At 38.6% G+C, this 15,693-nt stretch overlaps 1 protein-coding gene across 17 annotated transcripts in view; it reads left to right on the top strand.

The window, feature by feature from the left end:
- The window catches only part of MBNL1 (muscleblind like splicing regulator 1), a 207,503-nt gene that overhangs the window by 134,765 nt on the left and 57,045 nt on the right, over window positions 1–15,693 (top strand). The window lies entirely within an intron of this gene.

Below are 15,693 nucleotides of genomic sequence, written 5' to 3'. Positions count from 1 at the left end.
AGGATCCTTTGTAATGATCTTCCCCTTGAGTAATTCAAAAGCTATTTTTAAAGTTATTTTTCAAAGAGCACAGTGTTTGAAGACTTTCAGAAAATATAAATCTAGGAGAGTACTTTGGGGGGAAAAAAAGCTGAGTTTTAGGGAAAAAAAATCACACCATACACTGAAGTGATATATTACTCAAATAATCTATAAAAAATTTCGAGAAAACAGTGTATGTGTTCATTTTTGGTTGAGAAAAGGAACTTTTCTTTTTTTACGAACAAGAGAATGTGTTTGATGCTCCCTTAGGGAGCTACACTCCTCTCTATAATTGTGTTTTTCACATTTTATGTTCAAATGTAAATGACTAAAGAGAAAGCATGACATGTTCATATTTTTCATAGAACATATTAAAGCCTGTTTCTATGGCAACAACTTTTAATTGGCAAATCCCATTCTGTCACTACTCTCAAGCTTATTTTTCTTGGGTACACTGAATTGTTAGAAATGCTTCACAAAGTACAAGTTAGATTTGGCATTGTTCTTTGGCAAGAAAGGTGTTCACAGTCAAGGGTGTATTTTGTTTAATAATTTAGCTATAGTATGTTCTTGTGCTAGGTTGCTGTAGAGATGATACATCTATCCGGACAGCCTGTTGTGTATCAAGAAACCTGGGGAGGATTGATACAGACACTCGACTTGCAACTTGTGTTATTTCGCAGAGGTGAAGTAGGCAACTGTCTCACCTGGCAGAAGGAACAGAGTTAGAAAAAAAAAAAATTAAAATCTTTTCGGGCTGTATTTCAGATGTTTAAAACAGTATAGCTGTGGTTCCTTATGGCCCTGACTTTAATACTATAGAGTAGATTGATTTATTAAAAACAAACATAGTTTGCTGCCTGTTTCTCATAAATTTTATCTCTTGAATCAATGCGGTGCAGAATGTTGAAGCAGGTATTTGGTATGTTGGTTTCAGCTACCGCAGTGTTATAAAAATAGATTAAGTAAACAGACACAGCAGGCCAGTGCAGCTCGGATTTTGAACTCTTCTGAGACCCAGTATAACTTTAATAGTGTATCAGTGTGGGGAGAAAGAAATATGAATCCCCAATGTAATTTTAATATTATATAATGAAAGAAGAATGATTTTTACAGCACGGAATCAGGTGTTGTAACTATTATAATTCTTTCAGAGAGCTTTATCTGAAAGCTTCAATTTTTAAGCTATTCTGGTCTACTATTCCGGTCTGCTGTGTATTTTTTTTTTTTTTGCCTTTGCTATTTTTATATCACTGCAGTAGCATAACCCTGCACCAAGCACAAGACGGCATTGCAGTTGGTGTCGAATGTAAAACTGTTATTAAAAGAAAGCTAAGAAAGCAGATCCTTGGAAAGAAGGGAATTGTCTACATTGAAGACTCACAATATTAAAATTAAATTTGTCTTCAAAAAATTAAAATATGAAAAGAGTAAATGACAGTGTATGTTTCCTCCTTCAAAAGTCATGATTTCATATAGTCAGGCACTAAGATGTGTTTAGTCACCCCCTTTTAATTATTCTTCTCTTGTTGCAGATTTTCAGTAAAAGTGTTCCTTTCTCGTATGTGCTCTTTGTCTCCTAAAAGTGTTCTCATTGCATTTTTCATTAACAAATGACTGTGTTGTTTCATCAGAAGTCACAGGAAGCATTTATGTCTGAATAGTTCAGCCTCACCTTGGTAAAGTACCATTGTACCCTTCTAATCCACATATGTTTCCTGTGCAATTCTGATTCTCCTAATAGTAAAATTAAATATATATAGGAAACAAATAATGAATACTTGCTATCTGTGTGTGTAATAGGTATATGCATATACCTGCTCGTTTGTCTCCCGTAGCCTCAGAAAGCTGATTAAAGGTTACTATTAATTTATTTAAAGACTGGTAAATCAACTTACAGGGCCATTCCCGAAATGCATGAGGGAAGTTAACAGTAAGAATAGAGATTAGGTGGCCTATAGCTGCCTAACTCTCTGAGCTCCATTCTCTGAGCTGTTGGCATTCAGTATTGTTTTACAGGCTAACAGGATTTCCCTAGACTCTATACATTCATGTAGTTTTTGGATATTCAGGAACAATCCCTGTATTTGATTGTGTTGGTGCTTGGGAGGAAACTAAAGCCCTGTGCTCTGAGTAGGCTTGGTGACTCAGCTAGGGAGGGCACCTAATTGGCCACCCACCTCAGTACATGCTTGTTGACTGTTCACATAAACAGCAAGTCTGATGAAGGGGGCACTTCCAAAGGCCTGGGGGACATAAAATTTTAAAATATCAAGGATCTTTTCATACCAGTACTGTACAAACAGGATTTGAAAAATGAAAAAAAAAATTACCAAAGATTAGTGAAGGCTTTTAGATTCAGCTTTCATAATCCTAGAAGTCCCAGTCTTGTAATTGAGTGGAACCACGTTCCTTCTATCTGCTTTCTACCCCCAGTTCCTATACTGAGAGCATCCGTCTTGGTCATGGGTGCTTCCGATTCCCAGTTCAGGTCTTATGTCTACCCACCTGCATCCATTCCGGGGTTTATGTCTTTGAAGATGTATGACTAGACACCCTATGAGAAAAAGGTAGGGCTGAAGGGGGCGTAGAATTTTGTGGGAAATGGCCAGTGATTCTGGCTCAGAGACCTAGCAGTTGAAAGTTAAAGCCGGAAATCTGGAAACGTTTCACTGACAGTGTTTGGGAGGTATTCACTTTAGCACATCTCATCGTCTACATGTATATTACTCATATAGGTATATAGGTAAATGAACTAATGGAAACAGTATCTTTACTTCGTGAATCATGCTCTAAAATGAGGGAAGGGAGGAAAATTTGGTGATAATGGAGTCGTTTCTGAGTTACTGGAAAATATGAACGTAGACCTTAATAAAGATTAATAATAAACCTTTTGTGGTTTAGAGCCTACTTCACTTTCATTTATCCTTCCGAGTTCACATGAAATATTTTATAGACCTTGAATGGGGATTAATTTCCGCCCTTTATTTATCTCTGTGAATTGATCTCTTTGTGTACACATACGTACACAAACGTCCATGTCTCGCTCTCTGCACACACACAGACACATACGTATAAATGGATGTAAATGGGTGATAGTCCTCTGGTAACTTGGTCTGAGTGGAAATTAGGCATTTTGCCTTCTTTCTTGTATTGGTGCTGTGGAACAGCAGTGCAGGAGCTGTGACTGTGGAAAACCACCTCCCCGCCGCCACCCCCCCTCCCCCACTGCCACTTACCAGAACAATAAACCAAGGCCGTCAAAATGCACTTATGTAAGAGAGACTGGAAAACTTTCACCTAACACATCCAGATAAACTTATAATAAGAACAATTATATTCTACTGGTATTTTCTAGGTGCTAGGAATTGGCTTTATACAAACTTACATTTAACTTCTCATAAATCACATAGCAGGTAGATAGTATAGTTATTCCCATTTGATTGATGAGGAAACTGAGGCCCTGAGGTTTATGAGGTATTCACGAGGTCACAGGGTTGGTAAGTGACAGAGTGGGATTTGAACCCGAATGTATCTTTCTGCTTTTTGAGCACCCACTATCTAAGTACTGTGGAGGAACTTTGCAGCGTTTTACACATACAGGAAATCTTTCTTGGAGAAATTAAAGAATTTCCTAGAATGGATAGTGATGGTCCCAAATTTGAAACACGAAGTCGTCACTTCTAGAAGCAAATGTGTTACGTAACGGTGTAAGCTTCTGTTCACAGGTTTCTGACATTACCCTTCAAACTCCTGACCTCCTTGCCACATCCCCATTTTTTCCTTCCAGATCCTCATACCTGTAAACCTTCATCCTTCTGACCTTATCATCTGCATTTGAAAACTTGGTTCATACAACTTTCCCAAAAATCACACATGAACTGACAATGCTTCTTACTTACAGCTCTAGAAGACTTTTGAGAGGAAAGTTGGTAGTATTTGGGGGTGTAATTTTGCATGTTTTTTATTCCCCGGGCATTTAGCTCCTGCCTGACATAGTTTGGCTTAGCATTCTGCTAAACATACACCAGGCATTATTTCAGTGGTGTTCCTATATAAAACACCTTGGCATAATTCACGATGAAAAACAGGGTATATCTGAGGGAAGAAAAATCAGATTTGATCGGCCAAGTGCTGACATCCTAATTGGAAGCAGTGAGAAGTAACATACAATTGCCTCAGGCGTGCTGAATCAGTTTGTCTATCCCTTTTCCATCCCCAACTCACAGGGAAGCGTATTTTTAAAATTCTGATGAATTCTGATTCTATTTTGGGTAGAAAGGCTAAATTTGCAGCGAATTGGTAATAAAGGATTGGCATTCTCTTAGCTTTTATCATCTGAATGAATTGCAAATTGTTCTTTAGAGTTTCTTTTACTGAGCAGGGGTTACAAATATAGGGAGCATCAGTAAGTCCCTTCATTTGGTTAAAAAGAAAGCATGTTTACATTGTAAATAGCAAGTAGCTACACTGTGTGATAGAACTATCAACAAGAGGTCTTTAAAGATGGGCCTTATTTTTTAGGATATGGTTCCCTCCTTAGGTGATGCTGTACCCATAGTAACAAGTAGTTCCCTTCTTACTTCTTAATGTTTCTATTAAACCTTTCAGAGCTTCTTTCTGAGACAAAAATTGAGAGCTGTACTTGATATAGATCTAGTGCAGTGGTGTTAATGGGGGCAGAGTTGAACTCATTGAGTCCATTGTACATATTTACATTTTGTGCTATTTCAAAACTCAGAAAACGAATGGAATGCTTTTGGAAACCAACCAGGCTTACACCTACTTTGCCTCTTTGAATAAACAACCACCCTAGAATTTCTGCTTTTGTTAAGCAGCGGCAAGAAATACAAAGCATTCAAAGTGTTAATCTTTAATTTGTGACTAATGTATGTTTGCTTGAACATTTATTCTTACCAAGTCCCTTTCTGTTTTTGGCAAAATTACATAAGAGACACAGCAAGAAGGAACATATATTACCAAAGTAGCCTTTCAGAATATTTCAGCGTTCCACCAATACTGTCACATTCTTCTGAAAGGTTAGCTGCTCCCGCTTTTTGCAGTAACGTAAAGGAAACTTCATATCAGATGCAAAAGTATGCCTGATAATTCATCCGAGTTGAAAATCCCAAGGCCCTTTGTCTGCTTTTACCAGGAAACATGCCTGTGCAAATGGCCTGTTGAATTTTCCAGCGTTTTACTGTGATATACAATTTGTTGCCTGAGATTCTAAGTTGCTAGAGTGCTGTTATCTTGTCTCTTTGAGGTACCTCCTAAAAGGAGTCCAGGATGCCTCGTCTAGATGTCAGAGGAGGGTGACCAAAGTCCTGTATGTAGTAAACGAGGCTGTCCTTCCAACCCAGCTCTTACTGGGCTGTCTCCCTGTCCTGTGTCATTCCTTCCTCAAATCCGCTTCATGTGAGCCTGTTTTCGTGATGGCTCTGAGATCCTACCAAGCAGTGATATCGTATTCCCAGTAAAGTAGGTATAGAAGGGGCTCCTGGACATTGAATGACTTGTAAATCAGTGACATAGATCACAAACACACGTTATCTTGCAGCTGGACTCTATCCTAGTGGGTTGTTTGATCCAAGGCTGATCCCAGGTTCCAGAACATTTTTAAGGGGCATGATTATTCTAGTCCTTTCATTTTCTTAGGGTTGAACCTACCACAGAATGGCAACAAATAGCTAGAAGTCTCGAGAACCATACTGGACTACTAGGTAAGAAAGCCACCGACTTATTTCCTTTTTCAAGAGAATGAGTGGTTGGGTGGAATACAAAATCCTCTCCAGATCTGAAAAAATTTCCTTTAACTATTTGAGCCCAACTTTATTCATCCCCCCCCTTTTTTTTTAATTTTTTAACCATTCCTATTTATTTATTTATTTATTTATTTATTTATTTATTTATTTAGAGAGAATGACTAGGGAGAGGGGCAGAGGGAGAGAGAGAATCCCAAGTAGGCTCCACGTGTGGAGCCTGATGCGGGGCTCAATCCCATGACCCTGGGATCATGACCTGAGTCAAAGTCAAGAGTCGGATGCTCACTGACTGAGCCACCCATGTGCCCCTATTCCTTCCTCTTTTTGAGGAAGTTTCTCATGAAGTGAGATGCCACTGATGCCTCCCACATCTGATCTCTTTACCAGTGGAAATTGCATTTTGTGTTTCTTTTTCTATCTTCTGTCACCCAGCATAGTGATAAACTAATAGGCAACGAATATATATTCATTAATAGATAGATGTAAAAACAAGGTATTAGCAAAATTGTAGATCTAGTTTCCTTTTTTCTATGTATGTACAACAGTTGGTGCAGTAAATTTGAATGTTACTTGCAAAGAAACGTCAGTTATTTGTAGAAATTGTTTTCTCAAAAGAATCGTTTCTTGTTTTTTTTTTTTTTTTTGGCCTCAATTCTTATAAATACCACTTGTAGTAGGAGGCATAAAATGATTTTAAATTTTGCTTTACCTAAGAACCTCTCTGAAAAATGGTGCCTAATTTATAGAGCTTTAACAGTTATTGAGAGTAACCAGTTTAGTATGAACCTGTTTTTATTACCAACATCCAGTTCATCCTACATGGTTTTCTAAGATGAACATATCGCTTTTAAAATCAAGAGTATCAGATAGATTTTCTTCACAACATCATCCAAAGCGAGAACCATTGACATCTGCTCTTATTTTTATAGTGGCAACACTAATACCTTGGGGCAAAATTGAGTTGTTTTTTTTGTTTCCCAAAGGGTAACAAAGACAACTTTGTTTATGGATTTCACACGAATTGACTATGACATATTGATAGACAATTAACAACAACTGACATAGTGAATTCATGTGAAATCCATAGTGTAACATAATGTGTATTGTGGCGACAGCTATGAGAAGTCTGACTGTGTTTATATATAGTGAAAAGGGTCCTCAGAGATTGTTTTCTTAACTGATGCATTTTAAACACTACTGGCTGTTTGAATTTCAACTTGATACTATCTTTGTTCTAAATATAGCCTGCCAAGTTTGTTTATACAGTACGTAGAAATCAGGCTGATGAGTCTCCATTGTTTTAATTATTCTGTGACTTTGTACAAATTACTTAATTTCACAGGCTCTCAGAATTCTTGTCAGCAAATGGGAGAAGAGGGTAACAGTATTTATTTAACGCTTTGGCTCAGTGTTGGGGGAAACCAGGCTTTACCCTCATGGATCTTATATCCCTAGTGGAATCAGTCAGTAAGAAAACATATAAATAAGCACCATAACAACAGGATGACCAGTGCTCTGAGGGAAATACACAGGAGCAGTAGTCCGATGGAGTCTGGTTCTGGGAGGACTTTAGCTGAGTAGATTCTATCTACTTCTCAGTCTGGAAGCACATAGACAGTGAATGATACTGTCTTTTCCCGTTATCATCCACAGTTTATTTCTTACTTTCTATGTAACCATTGTGTTCGTAATTTATAAAACAAAAAATATGGATGGGTAGCTTTTATTTTGTTTTATAAATCTAAGATTTCCAAGCCGATATTTAATGCTCCAGGGTTAATAAGAGTGAGTAGGTACATTTTCATCTCTTCACAGGGTAATAATATGAATTATTGTAAACTCAGGTATCATATGGCAGTCCTGATTGTTGTTGAAGTCTGTTTTTCTTCTCTGCCCTTTTGGTATATAATACATTTCACGGAGCACATTGGTGTGCTAGCTTACCTTTAACCCGCTTGAACAGATTAGTGCTACTGTTTTGTCTTAGATTGTTAGGTACCATAAAACCACAGGAACCGCCATTACTCTTGAATTTGTTTAATGAGTGCAGATCTTTCTATACCCTTATGACTTAGGTCATCTTTACCATGAGTGTCTTCCTGAAATTCAAGTAGTCCTCAGCAAAGACATCCAGTGAATGGATTAACCTTGCTTATAAAGTAGATTTCCAAACTAGGCGTTTAGATTACTTCTGCTTACTTCGCTTTGTCAACCTTAAAAATTAAACAATGAAGGTTACTGAGCAGCAAATTAGTTTATTTGGAAATAGCACAGGAATTTCAATTCAAAATAGGCAAACTCTGGCGAACCGTTGGCAAGTCTGGAGAACAAAAGGAGGAGAGCATCCCTTTATAGAGGGAAGGAGGAAGTTGGGAGGCGTTGTTTTGAACAAAACTTTATTGGAGGAAAATGAGAGTTCCTAATGATGACGGCTTCTCATTGGCAGCAGGCGAGGGCAGCTTACTGTTGCCAGGCAGAGAGGAAATCTTCCTTCTGCCTCCTGAAATATGCAGGCTGGCCAGGTGACAGTGCAGGAGAGCTCCCCCTTAATGGCTTCCCGACTCCATTTTGAATGAGGTTTCCTTTTCTCACTTTCACAGCCTGAACTCTCTGTGAATATACCTCCCCTGAATAAAGCATTCATCTCTCTCAGGCCAGTGAGAGAGTGGCTGTTTAGCCACTGGCTGTTGAATGGCCTGAAAGCCCACCCGTGTGCTATTTTACCACTTAGACCCTCTGGCTGTTTGGATTACTGGGAAGCCGCCTGTGTTACAGAGGAAATAATCCTCCAACTTGGTATCAGACCTGAATTTGAGACTTAAACTTTTTTTGCTACTTCTGTGATCTTGGGCAAGTCATTTCACCTCTCTTTGGGAGCCTTAAGTACTTAGCTACTCGTTTGATCATTGTGAAGTTAATTGAAAAAGCATGTGAAAATGATTCCCAGAGTTTTTTCCTCTGCACGTTGTCCACTTCGGTTCACTTCACAGTATGAAGGACACTTCATAGTATTGATCATCTGTTCTCTGATGTTTACCTTGTGTTAGGCTTTATGGTCTGGCCCACCCCACCGTTTCTTATCATACGAATTTCACATTTGATTTTTGGTTTTTTGGGTAGGCCGTCAGGTAAAAGAAAGAGAAGTGGATTAAAATTCTCAGAAAGAAAGTTTGGGGATTACCTGTTTATTTAAATGAACCATCTGTTCATTCGTGTGAGCAGTGTTTTATTTATGAAAACTGAGGTATAAGAAATGATTTATGGTAAATTGACAGATGTTTTTGCGTTAGTGGACCCATAGAAATACATTGAAGAAAAACGGGGAGAATAGGGAGGGGTATAACATGTTTTTTTTTTTAATTTTTAACGTTTATTTATTTTTGAGACAGAGAGAGACAGAGCATGAACGGGGGAGGGTCAGAAAGAGAGGGAGACACAGAATCCGAAAACAGGCTCCAGGCTCTGAGCTGTCAGCACAGAGCCCGACGCGGGGCTTGAACTCACAGACCGCGAGATCATGACCTGAGCCGAAGTCGGCCGCTTAACCGACTGAGCCACCCAGGCACCCCTATAACATGTTAATAAATGTATCATTGGAAAGACAACAAAAGGAGAAATGACAGAAAGTTTCCCACAATAAATAGTGAGCTGGCAGGACTATACAAGGAGGAAATACAGTCAGACAGTGCTGTTAAGCCCATGTAATATAGTATGTGATGTACTGTTAAAAATGGATGATCTCATCTGAAAGTTTCCCCAACTTTAGAAAATCCGGCAGATAAGAACATTGCCATTCGTTTTTATTTTTATTTATTTTTAATTTATTTATTTTGAGAGAGAGAGAGAGCTGGAGAGCAAGCACGAGGGGGGAGGGGCAGAGAAGAAGGGAGAGAGAGAATCCCAAGCAGGATCTGTGCTGTCAGCTTGGAGCGCGACTTATGGCCATATGGCTCAAACTCACGAACCGTGAGATTATGACCTGAACCAAAATCAAGAGTCGGATGCTTAACTTCCTGAGCCACCCAGGTGCCCCAAGAACGTTGTCATTCTGAGAGCTGTTCAGTCTCAAATGATTGATAAAATGCTGTAAACATAAATAAGACTGTTGATAATTTGTAAAATTTTACTTGAATTGTTTTAAGGTATTTCTTCGTCCTTTCATGGTGCTCTGTTTAATCTTTCCTTAAAATAACTCCATTGACGGATACATTATCAATCTTTTCCTGCTGTGTGCTGTGTGGGCTCCAGTAATTTGATCACTCCCTCATGGTCCTGGGGGCAGGGGAACCTACCCCCTGCCCCATGTAAGCTAGTATACTTCAGCAAAACCCTGGCAGGTTATAATGTAGAATATGGATTGTAAATAGAATTAGTTTTTGTTTGTATAATCAGTCCACTTGATTATCAATTTTATTCTCTTCCAGAGAGTGATATTAAAAAAAACAACAACAAAACCTCCCTTGCTAAATGGTCTTTGTCAGAGCACAATTTATTTAAAATATAATCAAAACAAACCAAAAACAGTTGCCCTAATTACAGTACAAGAGAAATTTATTATAAATTGGGAACCACAACTTTTTAAATGAAATCTGAAATTATTTTGACTTTTAGGTAAGTGCTAACAATGAAATGAAATAAAACAAAACAATCTCAGGAAGAACTAAAAATAGTTGCATGTAGAGACTTAAACTTGTTTTGGATAATTTGAAACTTAATCACATGATTATGACTCACTGGAATAGTTTTAGAAAAATTGTGTAGAAGGTAGGCATATATACTGATTATTCTTTTTATGTTAGTGCATTTACTACACCGATTTAGAAAAATTCCTTTTAATTTTAAAAAGGCGTTCATATTTGGTTTCGTGATATTGTTTTTTTTTTTAATTTTTTTTCAACGTTTATTTATTTTTGGGACAGAGAGAGACAGAGCATGAACGGGGGAGGGGCAGAGAGAGAGGGAGACACAGAATCGGAAACAGGCTCCAGACTCTGAGCCATCAGCCCAGAGCCTGACGCGGGGCTCGAACTCACGGACCGCGAGATCGTGACCTGGCTGAAGTCGGACGCTTAACCAACTGAGCCACCCAGGCGCCCCTGGTTTCGTGATATTGTAAAATTCTCTTAGGGTGGGTAGCATGATTGTTATTTTAAAATATTAAAGATAAATGTGGCACATTCAGAAAACCTACATTAAAATTATCAATATCAGCTACTGGGAGAATAAAATGAGGCAAACGTGAACTTTGTTTTTTGTTGCTTTGGTTTTTACAAAATCAGGAAAAATGTAAAATGGTTATTCCAACAAGAAATACTATAACAGGAAAAAAAATGTAGTTTCATTTTATTGGTGTATCTCTTGAGCAGTGCTTCAGAATTTTTGTCAAGCTACCTACCAAATTGACACTTCTAAGTGACCTTTCCAATCTGAGTAATTACTATTTACTCTTTCCTGATGTGATTGTAGTGTGGAGTCCAGTTTTTATCTTGGTACAACAAAACAGTGAAACAGAATGATGGGCTAATGATCGAACCAGAAATTTGCTATTAAGCTGCAAGAAATTGTAAAATAATAAAGCTTAATTTGGCAGTTGGTCAACAAGCAATTTTCAAAACATTACCAGATGTTGAAAAAAGCACTGTTCTAGATGTGTTTGGAAGTTAGACATATAGATAAGGTATGTTACATGTATTTATATTATGTCTATTAAGCATGTATTGTATGTATATTATGTAATATATATTTTGCTTTGTAAGACTCCTATCTGACTTAACACCTATTATGAGCCTGACACTGTTCTAGGTATTCTTACTTTGGGAATGCAACTTGGAAGATAAAGTCTTGGTTTTACCTTCATTGAGCCTGGTCTGGTGAAGGAAACAGGCAGCTGACATTTAATTGTGATAAAGTGTAATGAATGCTGTGGAATCAGCCAGAACATTAAACAAAGATGAAGTTAAAAAAGAAAAAAGCAAAAAAAAAAAAAAAAAAGAAAGAAAAAGAAACACTTCCTGAAGGAAGTGACATTAACTGGAGACTCTTAACTCTATAACTAGAAGTTAGCCAGTCCAAAAAAAACCTGGAAGGGCAGAGTATTTTAATAACTGAATCTGCATGGTCAAAGTGATGTCCTGTGACAGTCACTGAACTCAGTTCAGTTTACTGTGGCTGGGAGGGGGGGTGGGGAGCTGGCACGCATTAGAATAGGAGTGGGGTGAGAGATTGTGAAAAAAAAATGAGTCTGGGAGATTATCTGGAGAATGGTCAGTTCTGTGTCAAGTCTTGCCTGGACTGTCAAAATAGTTACTTAATTGGTGTCCCCTCCTCGGCCACTTCAGGAGCCCTTTGGACTCCTGTCTGACGGATTCAGGAAGTACAGCTTTGCTGATGCGCTGATGATACCCCTGGCCCGTCAGTGGCTCTGCTTGGCCCTTAAAAGGAAGTAGACAATCTGTAACTCAGTTTTAAAAACTGTCCTCAAACTAGAGTCAGACTACTTTTCATACTTATTTCTCACTTAATAATGCATGTATTATTTGTCATTGATGCTTCAGACTATTCTATTTCCTCTACCTGGATATCTTTTCTAATGCTTCATGTTTAAATTCCACCTGTTCTTCAAAGCTGTTATCTGATTCTTCTAAATGGAAGCATTGTCTTTTTTTTCCCTCAAGTTATGAGAACTCTTTATCTGAATGTTCCTTATCACCCTTTCTGCCTTCTATCCTTACCTAGTTATTTACATACATGTCTTATGTCCCTTCATGGAATATGTCTGATTCATTTATTGTCTCCGCTGGCCCATAGCATGGAACATATGAGAGCTGTCAGCAAATAGATGGTAAATAAATGTTTAAATGAGTTATTCTAGAAGATATTAAGATTTAATATGAAGTATATTCAAAGTAACACTTTGATAACACTTGACAAGGCAACAGCTTGCCCTTCCTTCCTTCCTCCTTCCTTCCTTCCTTCTTTCCTTATCCATTCATTTCCTATCTTCTAGCTTACTCTTCAGTTTGATTAGGAGACAATGATCAGTTCTTCTTTGCTGCTTTCCCTTTCATTTGTGTCCACATATGTGTGTCTGTGAACATGAACTATATTTCTTATCAAGATATAAATCTAGTTCTTTTAGAACAATTTCATAGACCTTGTATGCTCTGTTATGTTTGCAAGAAACACAAAGAAACCCTTCTGTTTAACTTTTGAAAATTTCTAATGGGGGCAGCACATATTAATTTCCAGTTTCTATCCCTGGATTATAGTAAAGTCATGTGTTGTATCTGCAGGCAAACAGCAACAACAAATTAAAGTTGCCCCCAGGCCCTAGATTGTCTATATCCCGCCTACCCATTGGGCGGATGCATGCTAACTCTGACGTGTCTAGTACTTCCTAACTTCACCACTTCACATTGGTGGGGCCTTACATGGGATATTTAACCTCTGAGAGCTTCCGTTTCCTCATTTGTCATAGGAGGCTAAGAAGAATCACTTTTGGGATTGCCTTGAGGGTAAATGATGGGTATTATTATGAAAGTTAACAACAGACCCCTGAATTACCCCTGAATAGGACACAGAGGAGGTCACCCTTACAGAAAGGATTCTATCCATTGTAATGGTCTTCCAAAGCAAAATGCAGTAATCCTGTGGAGACCTCTTATCTTCGTATTTGAAAATTTATGACATACTAGTTTACCTTCATAAACCTTTACTGCAGCTATAAAAACTTTAACTTTAGCATAGGCGACTTATAATTGAGTCACAAAAGCGATACTGTCAAGATAACATGGGAGCCGCCTAAGACCTCTAGCCTCCAATGGATGAGAATGAAAGGAAATGTCTGGGACCATGCAATCAATATCTTTGGTACACTCTTTCCTTAGTGTACCATCAATGTTGAGAATGTTGAGGGCTGCTGTCATGGATACATTGATGATGTGGATCCCTTTGACCCTCTTTTTCTTATGAGCTCTTTGCTTCCTGTGAACAAGGTGTTCAGAAACAGGTGGTGCTGGTTTGAGGCATCGTCCTACGACTCTATGCCCAAGGGAACAAAAGACAGCAGCTCCTTTGGTGCAGTCCCTTGTCCTTTCTACCACTGAATAGGAAAGGAGCTGTGAAGAAAACAGTCTAGAGACAGAAATATCAATTAATGAATAGTCAGATAACATTAGCAGTTGTCCTGGAGTTATTGGCCAATACCGGTTTTACAAGAACTATGGAAAAGGTTGTAATTGATGTGTATATGAGAATGCAGGTTGGTATATATAGACTAACCAATGGTCCTGAGAGTAGCAATCATTAGAATCATCTGAGAGCTTGCCTGGGATCCAGCCAAGATCAATTAAGTCAGAATTTCTGGGGGTGGATGCTGGGTATAGAAATTTATTATTTATAACGTGCAGCCATGATTGAGGACCAATGGCCTAGGCCTTACAGTATTGTCGCAGTGAGATGATAGCTGGGACGTCGGAAATGCTCTCCCGTCTCTTAAATTGCTTATTCATTCTACATTTACTAAAAATGCTTAGGTTGCTAAGTTACATTTAGCCCTGTCTTTAACAAGTTCTTAATCTAAAGGGGTAGACAGACTTGTAGAAATTACCTGTAATACAATTTGACAGGTGCTGAATTCACTACAGTGAGTTTATTCTATCTGGCAGGAAAGTAAAGAGGAGGAAGGGAGGGACAGTGAGAGAGAAAATGTCCCCAGAAAGTGACATTTGAAAGGGTCACCTCTCATAATTAAATTTAACTTAGGAAAATGATTCGCTGTTATTACCTACTCCTTTTAAAATACAGATGCCCAGTCTCCTAATGGTAAGAGAAATGAGCAGTAGTTGAATCTTACCTTGGGCATTGGGAAAGCTTTCTCATAACCACCCAGGAGTTACGTTAGTTGGATACAGTTTCACTTATGAAGGCGCTGTTTGGGCTGGAAGTTGAGTACCTGCATGAGGTCACATAGCTAGTGGGTGGGGAAGTCCGGTGAATCCAGGTCTCCCTGGCTCCCCTGGATGTTTTTGGGCTGGACTATACATTTGCCATCTTCAGCCATGAGAGGCTTAGTGTGAATTCTTTAGAAGAGATTCTGTCTCGATGGTGAGCTGAAGGAGTGTGGAAAAGAGGAAGTTGAGGGAAGAGAAAGGATGTTTTCAAGCGTGTCCAGAGATATGGGCTGAATAGCAGGAAGCAGGGGCTGCAAGGTTGTAAAGAACGTGCTAGGAGAGTGAGAAAGTAATTTCTATTTCCTGAGTACCAGAACACAGTCGAGGCCCTTGTGTACATTCTCTCCTTTAATACTTACAACATGCCTAGGATGGTATTCTTATCTTCATTTTTATAGAAGAGGAAGTTGAGGTTTAGTGAGGTTGAATAGTTAATGCAAAATCTCACTGCTAATAAATATCAAAGTTGACATTTGAACAAACAACTCTGTGATTTCCAGCTCATGTGATGTTAACCATTGAGCTGGGGCTCAATTGCTTTTTTTATGTCAAGTCCTGGGACATTTCCTGTGTGCAGATCTCTAAGGCCTGTAGATGAGAAGCTTATGCCTAATGAGCTAAGGACAAAGATAAATCCAACAAGTGCAATATCTTATCTGGGTGGGAGCAGAGTACAAAGATGTGGTTTGGTAACGGTAGTAAGAAGTTACCTGAAAAAGGAACAGATGGGAGGAGACTAGGGAAAAAGGGAAATATAAATTGATGAAGAGAAAATGGGACTGTAGTTTGCGAGTTGAGAGAGGTCCTGGAGAAGATGCAGAAGAAATCTTTGAGAACGTTGTTGGACAGATTATCTTCTATTCTGAAATATAGGCAGGACTCATTCACTTGGCAAACAGTTGTTGGGCTTATTGGCCTGGCCTAGCTGGTGGGCACAAGGTTGAGTCAGGACATTG

The sequence above is a fragment of the Felis catus genome, chromosome C2 (assembly GCF_018350175.1).
Source record: "Felis catus isolate Fca126 chromosome C2, F.catus_Fca126_mat1.0, whole genome shotgun sequence".
In the NCBI taxonomy this organism is placed as follows: Eukaryota; Metazoa; Chordata; class Mammalia; order Carnivora; family Felidae; genus Felis; species Felis catus.
Note: the sequence above shows the minus strand (reverse complement) of the source record. Positions and strands in the feature narration are given on the sequence as shown.